Genomic DNA, 10,420 nt, shown 5'->3' on the forward strand with positions numbered 1-10,420 from the left:
AAAGTTCTGAACAAAACAAAAATGATCTTTCTTTGACCTCCTGGATAGTTTCATTTATGGAAAAGTCAGTGTATATCAAAACTGACTTTGTATACATATAAAGCAGGGATAAGGTCTTGGCTTCTATACATGAAAGACTGGCAAGGCATTCAAAATTTCTGTGGGATCTAGGATATGTTTTTGCATGTGATTTTCCACACATGGCAATAGATGAGTCTCTTCTGGTTTCCTTTTTTTTTTTTTTTAAGATTTTATTTATTCATGATAGACACACAGAGGCAGAGAGAGAAGCAGGCTCCATGCCAACAGCCCAACGTGGGACTCGATCCCAGGTCTCCAGGATTGTGCTCTGGGCCAAAGGCAAGTGCTAAACCACTGTCCCACCCAGGGGTCCCCTCTCTTCTGGTTTCCAACATCTAATTTCAGTAGTACTCACCAATGGTTTTAACAACAAATATGCCCCCAGACAGCTGTATTGCCACTATTGAGAATCATTGGGGGAAGTAAAGACCCATGGAAGGACAACGTACCATAATTTATACCTGGGTAGGGGCCTCTCTAGGATCTCTAGGGTCGGTAAGAAACATCAAGGTTTCAGAGAGTTGGAAGAACCAGAAACAGGGTAGATTTGGTTTATCATGACATGGAAGATAGCTGTGAGACCCCTGGTCCCATCTCTCACTGTGCTCAGTGCCCACACTTTCCTCATAAAAGGATTACAAAAGCTAAATCCTCCAGAGAGAGATCTCACACTATCACTGAGTAAATTTGGGGCACTCATCTAACCTAAATAATTCAGACAAAAACATAAGCAATGAATACAATTTTTTCTTAAGAGCAGTATTATATTTTTGGTTAATTTTATGAGTTTTTGTCCCTGCTCTATACTTCACTTAGTGATAAATGGTAATCATAAAACCACTAGGGTTAGTCCAAAGTGAACTGAAAAATTAAGTGTCTCATCACGGCACCTTTCCATTCCTTTTCTCCAATTTCAAGAATAAAACCATCTCACTGAAATGTCTTCTGGCCCAGGCCCTTCTGGAATAGGATTTGCTTTATACCCCCATCCGCAGTACCTCTCAGCTTGAATATCTCCTGGACCAGGAAACTCACTTTTTGATTCAGATCAGTACAACACACATTTGGGAAAACTATTTACTCTTTCATCACTTGCTTAATTGAAGTCGACTCTAGTCTTCTGTCTCAGGATCTCAATCAGTAATATTTTGCCATAAAATTTTCATTGTAATCCAAGAGTCACAATATTGTGTGCTGTTTCTCTTACCCTAGACATAACCTTCAAGGTTCAATCTTTGCACTAGCCATGCAGGAATGAAGATGAATGGGTCACATCCTCTCCTTTGTCTTCTGATGCCATATGTTAGCAAAGCAAGCAAAAAAAAAAATATATTTTTTTTTTTGTGTGTGTGAAGTCAAGACAAAACAACAGCTTTCTAGTTTTCTTCTTCCCTGGCAAACATAGGCATTAGACAGCATAGATGTCGGGTTAATAATAGCTGGAATCTTTATGGGGCAAATTTCATAACTTTGGTGCTTAACCCAGTTGTAATCATATTTTTTGTCCCTCAAAGAATCCTTTTTAATGACATGGAGAATAGTCCAATGAATGGTCATCACAAAGGTCACTTGGATATTCACCTTTGGTAGACGTTTCCAAAAATATTCATTTGAGGGACCCCTTTTGCATGTCCCAAATGTGTCTGAGCCTCCATATGATAGTACATATTTGTTTATTATCTCTTGATTTATAGTATACATATTATAATTCAGTAATTAGAAAAATAAATTTATATTTTATTGATCATGTTTTATCATATTGAATACTATAATATATAATAATGCTATACCTTCAATTAATCCCAAAGATATATATTTGAAAAAAATGCATATAATTTATTTGTTTAACTCATAGTCTCTGTTTATTTCACATAGTGATTCTTAGGCCCTTTGCAATGGTTTTCCAGCTTTCTCTTTTCATGCCCTTAAGCCACCCATTAGTCTTAGGAGGGTTATTATGTTATGGAATTTATGAAAACAAAGAAGGTTGAGGAACAAGTCACCAGACATGTATTTCCTAGTGTTTTTCATTATACACACACCAAGTTTGTTTTTGATTCACCAGTTCTCTAGCCTCACGAAACATTACAACTATTACCACCACAAATGTTTATTGCAAAGGTACAATATTTACGGCACTGTGATAAATTATTCAAATAGTTATTTTTTTCAATTCTCATAAGATAGATTTAATTATTATTTCCAATAAATAAATTGAAGTGTAGAAAAAATAAATAATTTCCCTAAGCTCACACTGCTAATAAGCGTAGAAGCCAAGACTTGAAGCCTTGCTAATGCCAGAACATTGTACTTAGCCTCCTTCTTCTGCTTTTAGAATTCTCTAGCAAAGGCAAGAATTCTCACTCATATTAGAAATTTCATTGTGGAACCTCTCCAGGGATTTTTACTTTTTCCTTGTTGATCCAACCAGGAAAAAGATGTAAGAAGAAATAAAATTTAGGTTACCTTCTTAACCAAGAGGAGAAAGGAGACCTGTGAATGGTTACAACAACATATTTTTAATAAATAACTGCTCCAGCTTCCACAGGTAGTTACCTAAAATTTTGGCAGGTCCTGAGAGAAAGAGCTCCCATGAGATTCTGACCAAGAGGGAACTGTAATATGTCTTCTGGGGCTATTCTGGAAGGCCTCACATAAGATGCCTCTAACTTAAAAGCTTCTGCTTATCAGCAGTTCAACTGGGATAGAATTGTACTCTGGACAGGATTTAATTTTACACATTTTAATTCTACTTAATTTTTTAATCAAGAAAGTTATTTTTTAATCATAAGGATTGTAATGATAAACTGGAATAGCCTGTTTGCTCCATTGTCTGATTTCTAAAGTTTCAGTGATTCATTACTCAAATCATACCCCCAATCCTGTGCAGATGTCTAAATTTTCACACTTAAAATAAGGATAGACAATATGAGGTCCTTTAGTAAGTGAATGGATAAACAAACCGTGGGCATCCAGAAGACAGAATATTTTTCAGCACTAAAATTAGCTAGCAAGACATGAAAAGAAGAAACTGTAATTAATATTACTAACTGAAGGAAGCCAATCTGAAAAGGCTACATACTGTATTGTTCTGACTACATGACATTATGGAAAAGGCAAAACAATGAAGCCAATAAAAAGATCAGTGACTGTCCATGATAGGATAGGGGAGAGGTGAATAGATAGAGCACAGAAGATTTTTAGGGCTGTGAAAATACTTTGCATGATATTGTAATGATGAATATATGTCATTATACATTTGCCCAACCCATAGAATGCACAACACCAAGAGTGAAGCCTAAGGAAAACTATGGACTTTGAGTGATTATGATGTGTTCAAGTCAGCTTCTCCCTGGTAAACAGTATACCATTCTGGATTAGTGATATTGTTAATGGGGGAGGCTATGCTTATGTGGGAGGAAGGTGTTTTGGGGAAATCTCTAGGTCTTCCTCGAAATTTTGTTATGAATCTAAAACTTTTCTAAAAAGTTAAATCTTAAAAAATAAGGTTAGAGATATTGTTTCTAACCTTCATGGCATAGTATAAATGACTATTACCCAGGTAGGTATTTTGGTGAGCAAGGTACATGGTATGGGAAAGAAGAAAGAGAACTACTTTGAAAAAAGTGAAACTTCAAGGAGAGGTTGGGCATCAAGAGCAGAGGCAAGGAATATGATATTTATAATTTCCTAACCTTTTCATGGGCTTGGTCTCTAGTTTAGACTAAAGGAAGTCATGAACTCAGCATATCTGAATTATTGTCATCAACCTCTGTTCCACAAAGATTTCTACTGTGTTCATTACTCTCTGGTACCTTGGTGCTTCCTTATTATACTATCTGGACTCATGCACAAGCCTTTGCTTATATACTTTGTGATTCCTGGGTTTCTATTTTATCTAATGAATTCAGTTTCAAGTGAAGTAAGGACAATGCCCTCTATCTTTTTATATTCTCCGCATCATAAAGGACACTACTTAAAAAAATGCTAAAGGCTTGCTGAGTGACTTCCTAGATAGAATCAACAAACAAAAACAAAGAATGTAAAAACCAGAAGTGGATTTGAAGACTAATACCAACCCACCCCACGTTTTGAAATTCAGAAGTTAAACAACTTGCCCAAGGTCACACCAGCAGTTGGTAGCCATCCAGGACAAGAACTCAGGTGTTCTAACTCCCAATCCAGTATCCTCCATTATATCATGAGCTGTCTCACGGAGCCTAACAAATTAGGCCGCAGGAATGTTATATGTTTTCTATTGTCTTCATTTTTCTTTTAAATTTGGCACACAATTTTTGTTCATTGGACCATCTAAACTTCTACTTTTCATTGTTCAAGGGAATTGTCCCTAGAACTATCAACAAAAATGACAGGGATATCTATCCATCTACTCATTCATCCATCACACACTCCAGTGCAGTTATTTACATAGCATAGTGACACTGTGAGCAAACACACGTGGAGAAAAAGAGAAAGAGGAGAGGACAAAAAAGACATCTGGGATTTTTATGAGCCATTTCCTTACAGTGTGCAATACCCAATAAGCATTATGTATACAGTAGGTGTATCTGTCACGGTCTGCATGATGCTTTGGTGATAGTGTATTAGCTATTATCAGTAGAGCCATTGCAAAAGCCACTACCCCAACTTCTGCTGAGGTGTATTCCTTGGTACGTCTCCAAATAGTTGCATGTGATGTAGAAATCTGCAACAGCTTATTAGACATTATTATACTTCCATAAAACAGTAGAAGTTTCTTGCTAAAGAAAGGAATAGATTCCCAGAATGAGTGCTTCTATATCACACTCTTATGCTGATGTCTTGCACCAAATTGTTAATAGAAGAATCCTATCGTGTGATTCTGCCTTTGTTTCAGTAACACCATTCTACTTGTGCAAACATACTCACATATGTATACAATCACACACAAACGCACACACACACATACAACATACAGACTTTCAAAGGCTTAGAACTAGAATGTAAGATGGCTAAACTAATATTGAACTCCAAATACAAAGCCCTCAGAAGACAAGTTCTTTTCTCTTGTATTCTTCCAGAACACCAATTAAATGACTGAGCACATAGTCGGTATTCAGCAAATTGACTGAAATATTGATTGTTTTTTTTTAAACTGTCACAATCTCTACAGATTTTGTTTTATAACCAGAGAGAAATTCTAAGGCCATCAGATGATGCGCAATTTCTTTGAGGAAGTAAGTTAGATCCTGAAGGAAAGAAAAGTGATCAGGCCATTACAGGATTTTATATTGCTATTGTTGTCTTTTTTGTTTTTTTTCAGACTGTATAAGGTGGTAGTTGGAAGGAGTGGAGCTTCTATTTTGTTAGTGATAATTGTGTTACTGCCCCATAAATCTGAGAGGGAATAAGTTAGTTCCCTGCCACACTGCTCCTTCTAATCTCTCCCACACCATTCCTCCACCCAAATGTGAGCACACTGGATCCAAACTGGACTTCAATGAGAAAGGCCCAGGAAAAAGGCTTTCAAAATCTTCCAACTCTGGGTTCCTGTGAAGAGTTGGAACAGATGCCTGGTTCTCCCCTTAATCCAGCTAAACAAAACAAAACAAAACAAAACAAAACCCCCTTTCTTTATCTTCTCAGGTCCCCTTCCCTTTTTCCTCCTTCTAAAAAGAAAAAAAAAACAAAACATGAACCTTTCTTGCTGGAAAGAGAGAGGAAAGAAGAGAAAGAAAACAAAAGCCATATGTGGCTGGTCTGGAGCAGCAATGTCTATGGTTTAGGGATTGTGGATTATTTTTCTCAATTATGATGTACAAGGTTATTAGAGAAGCAGAATTGATATTTACAGGTTTTTCAGTGGGTTATAAACTACATCTCCTTAACATCCTTTAAGACGTGTAATCAAACAACAGAATTCTTTCTAGACATTTCTTCTGGCTGCTAAGTTGCTTCTTTTTTTTTTAATTTTTACTTATTTATGACAGTCAAAGAGAGAGAGAGAGGCAGAGACACAGGCAGAGGGAGAAGCAGGCTCCATGCACCGGGACCCCGATGTGGGATTCGATCCCGGGTCTCCAGGATCGCGCCCTGGGCCAAAGGCAGGCGCCAAACCGCTGCGCCACCCAGGGATCCCCTTGCTAAGTTGCTTCTTGAGTGCACTACTTTGAAAAGACTCAACCATGTGATTCCTAAGTTCACAGTATTTAGACACATGGACTTAGAGGTTGACCTTTGTAGGCATCTATCTAGCCCTACCTCTCCTGCAGGACTCCCATCTTAACTGCTTGATTATTAAAGGATTTTTGGCAGGCCTTCGATTGAGCACTTCCAATGTTGATATTTCATATTCAATGGAAAAAAATGCATTGCTACAACCTCCCTGCATTAGTTGTGGTGTTCTCTGGAGATGCACAGAATGATTCCACCTCCTTCTTCTCTGTCTCCTTCTAAGCTACATCATCAATAAGTTTGTTCTCACATCTTTCAGTAAGTATGTTCTTCTCTACTCTGAATATCACTGGTTCTTTTAATATCTCCTATGGCATATTTCCAGACCTTCTAAAATGACTTTCCCTCTCATCTGAACATATTTCATGTGAGTATCATACCTAAGCTGTGATGCATAACTAAATATAACACTCCAGAAGTAGTCTAAGTGTTATTGCCAAGAGCTCAGCATGACTATTATTTTATTTTATATTTTATTTATTTTTTCTTGGCGTTATACTTCATTTCTTTTCTCACATGCTGTTAGGCCAGGTCAAATCACCTTCCATATCCTATGATAAAGCTTGTACACATGCCTTAATCTGTACCCTTTAAGAGGTAGTTTGCAGAGTCAGTATGATAACGAATTCCGGAATTGGATCTAAATGGGTTTAGATCCCAGCTAGACCATTCACAGACTAAGACTGTGAGACAGTTTATTAATTAAGCCATTCAAAGCTTTCACAATGGAAATGGCTCAAGCGTTCATTCTTCTACCAGCTTTTCATCATCTGCCTGAAAGAATGTCTTCTACAACCTCAATAATAGAGTGGTCTGTGGACCAGCAGTATCAGTGTCACATGGAAACTTATTAGACATGCAGACTCTCAGGTTCCAGTTCAGACCTATGAAATCAGAAATTGCTTTTAACAGGTGTTGCAGGTGAAGCATTTTAAAGCTTGAGAAGCCCCATTCCTAAATCACTATCCACAAAGTGGAGAAAAATAGTAACCAATAAAGACATGGGGCAATTGCTTCGAAGTCAGTTCATAATTTTTTGTATATGCTCAAGAAATAGGAGAACACTCAATGCTACTGTGATTTAAACCACGTTACATCACTCCCCAAAAGAAGATTGTAAGAATTTTAAATCATGTTCCTATTTCCTCCTCATTGGATTCTGGTTCTTAATCTGAATGAATGTGGGCCAAAGCTGTGGAGCATAAGAGCATACCTGTGTTCGGAAAGTTGATGCCTGAATTCAAACCTTGCCTTGGCCACTTACTTTCAGTGTAACTTGGGCTACCTGCTTAGTTCTAAGTCTTTGTCTCCTCATTTGTAAGAAAGGAGGATAATAATAGTACCTGTCTCTTAGCTTTATTGAGGATATTAAACAAGATAATCTATGTAAATAATTTAGTAAAATGTTTAAAATGTAGTAGGTGTTCTCTTCCTTTTCTGAATTCTTAAAATGCCTGCTACTTAGAGAGTTTGCTTTGGTTCATAAGTAACTTTTTTGTACATTGTTTCCATATTTATGTACTAAGTGCCTTGATGATAAGGGTATCATCTCATACAGGAATTCTTCGAGCCATGATCAGGCTGTTTGTCTAATGTTCATACGTGAGGCATTTTGGGAATTGGAATGCATTTTTTCAGTAGAGTCTTAACCCAATCCACAAATGCCCAACTAAACAATGATTGGTCTGATAATAGTCATACTATAGTACTAGCATGACTACTACTAGTTATACTATAGTATCTTGCCACCTCCCATAACAATATACCTATGGGAAAACCCACTTACTGTTTTTATGGACTTATTTTTGCCTCAACTAGGTTAGTGTCTTTCTCTAAGGAATTTGGAGAGCAGAAGGTAGAAGGCAGGAAGGCCACCCTTGCTGTAGAGTCCCAGAAATCAAGCACATCCTGCTGATACAGTTCCGTGTATGTTCTGGTTATTCCTAACTTCCCCCCAGTTCTGAGGAGTAGGTCGTAAATATCTATATAAATAGATAGAAGCCCTGGATTTGGAATTAACAGTTTTGGATTTGAGTCTCAGCTTTCATATTTACCAAAATTTGAATGTTTTTCAATTTAAATTATCTGGGCCTTCATTTCTTTAGAAAGGTCAACATTTTAACCAGGTGAGAATAAATATCAAATAAGTGTCAATAGATACTGATTGGAAATATCTTCATAAACCCTTAATATCTAGGAAAAGCATGATGAAATAACAAGTGATGCTGATGATACTTTGGTGCCTTCTCTACTCTTACAAAGATATTATGCACAATCTATGTTCTGGATATGCTTTATGATTATTCATGGAAATTCCTGAGAGAGATATTAGCAGTAACTAGTGAAATTTATTTCTGTCAGCAACACAATTGTTATTTATTTTCCACCATTGACCCAACATGGAGATGGCCATATGATATCAAGGATGCCAAAAGTAGCATCCTTGCCCTTAAGTAGCTCCCCCACTGGCCTGCAATGGGGTTAAGTTGCTCTAATGGCATTATTCCTTAAGGGCTTCTGTGAAGCTATAGTTCTTCTTCTTCTTCTTCTTCTTCTTCTTCTTCTTCTTCTTCTTCTTCTTTTTTTAATCTGGGTCAAGGCTAATGTGTTATCCTAGGAGGGTTCATATATTAGCTAGTTAACATATTAGCAGGGGTTATTGTCTCTGATTAAGCCATTACCACCCACTGTCCTATATAGCAAAGAGAAGGATCCTGGGGGAATGGGGCACATGATGTGCTCATTTTGATAAAAGAGAGGCAAAATTAAAAGGTTGAGACTAAGTTTGAGGCTAGTTAAAATTTTGGTACCATGGCTTTCAGGCACTAAATCATTCAGATTGGGTCTCTAGAAAAGGCTTCAAGAAAAGTAAAAGCCAATTTATTATCTTTTTCAAGGGCCAGAATTTGCTTACATGCTGGATTCCATAGTAGTAGTTCAGTATTGGATTTATATAAAAATATTAAATATTAAGGCCCTTTAGATTCCTTTAAGACTTAGAACTAGTGGCTAAACTTCCTATCAAAGAGATTGCTTCCTTTATCATCAATACATGAAACTCATTTTGGGAAATTTGTTTCAGTTTTCATTTAATTTCATAGATATATATACATTCACATGCACATACATCTATTCTAGAATAATTTTCAATTTAAAATAAAACATCACTTCTTTATGTTTTCTAATATTTTTGGGCCCTGGAAAAATTTCATCGCATAGACCTAAAGCTGTAAGATGATAATATTGAAATGCAAGTCACAAGCTTCAATTAGGTACAATCAGAAATCATGCGGTGACTTCATTAAGTATCATTAAGAATGATCAAAATATTGCTCTTAGGAAAAATACATCAAAAGCATTGCATTTACACATTGATTAAACAGGATCTGCAATTTCTAAAATCTGGTACGAGAAAAAAGAATGGAGTAAATTAAGTGCTCATATCCCACTTAGCAACAAGGGAGTGCTTAGCAACTGGAAAAGGAAGAAATAAAGGGAGATGGTGGAAAACAAAGTATGATCAGCCTGGAAACTGGAGGAGGAATCAAGAAATGACAATGTAGCTAATTGGGACTGGAGGAGAGGTTGCTGTCCTAGGAACAGTGGGCAACTTGATGTCAGCCTGTTTTGTATAAGGTTTTTATTTTTATTTTTAGCTTCAGGAAATTAAGCTTATAATTAGGAATCAGGAGCACAGGACTCTCACCAAAACTGTAAGTATGGCCAGAGTCATCTTCGGTGACGTGTAAGTACTCGTTGATGAACTTTTCCTCCTTTTACTCAGATACAGGTGTGTAGCCAGGTCTCAGTTCCATAGGGTTTTAAGCCTTAAGGAGGCTTAATGTAGATTTGATATTGTATCCCTTTGAGAACTCTTTGACAATATTGTTGTTCTGATTAGTCTTCCTGTTCCCTTTGCTTTGCATTTGATCTGCCCTCCCATCCACCCCATGGCTTCGGCTCCCTCTGTACATTGATGATTCTCAACCTTTCTTATTCATTCAGAGACTTCCCTGTGCTTAAATCCATGCCCATGACTCTTCCACAAGGCACATATCCTAATATGACAAATCTCGTTCTCCCCATGCTCTTGCTCCTTACCCGCATTCACCATTTTGGAAAACCT

The sequence above is a fragment of the Vulpes vulpes genome, chromosome 13 (genome assembly GCF_048418805.1).
Source record: "Vulpes vulpes isolate BD-2025 chromosome 13, VulVul3, whole genome shotgun sequence".
NCBI lineage: Eukaryota > Metazoa > Chordata > Mammalia > Carnivora > Canidae > Vulpes > Vulpes vulpes.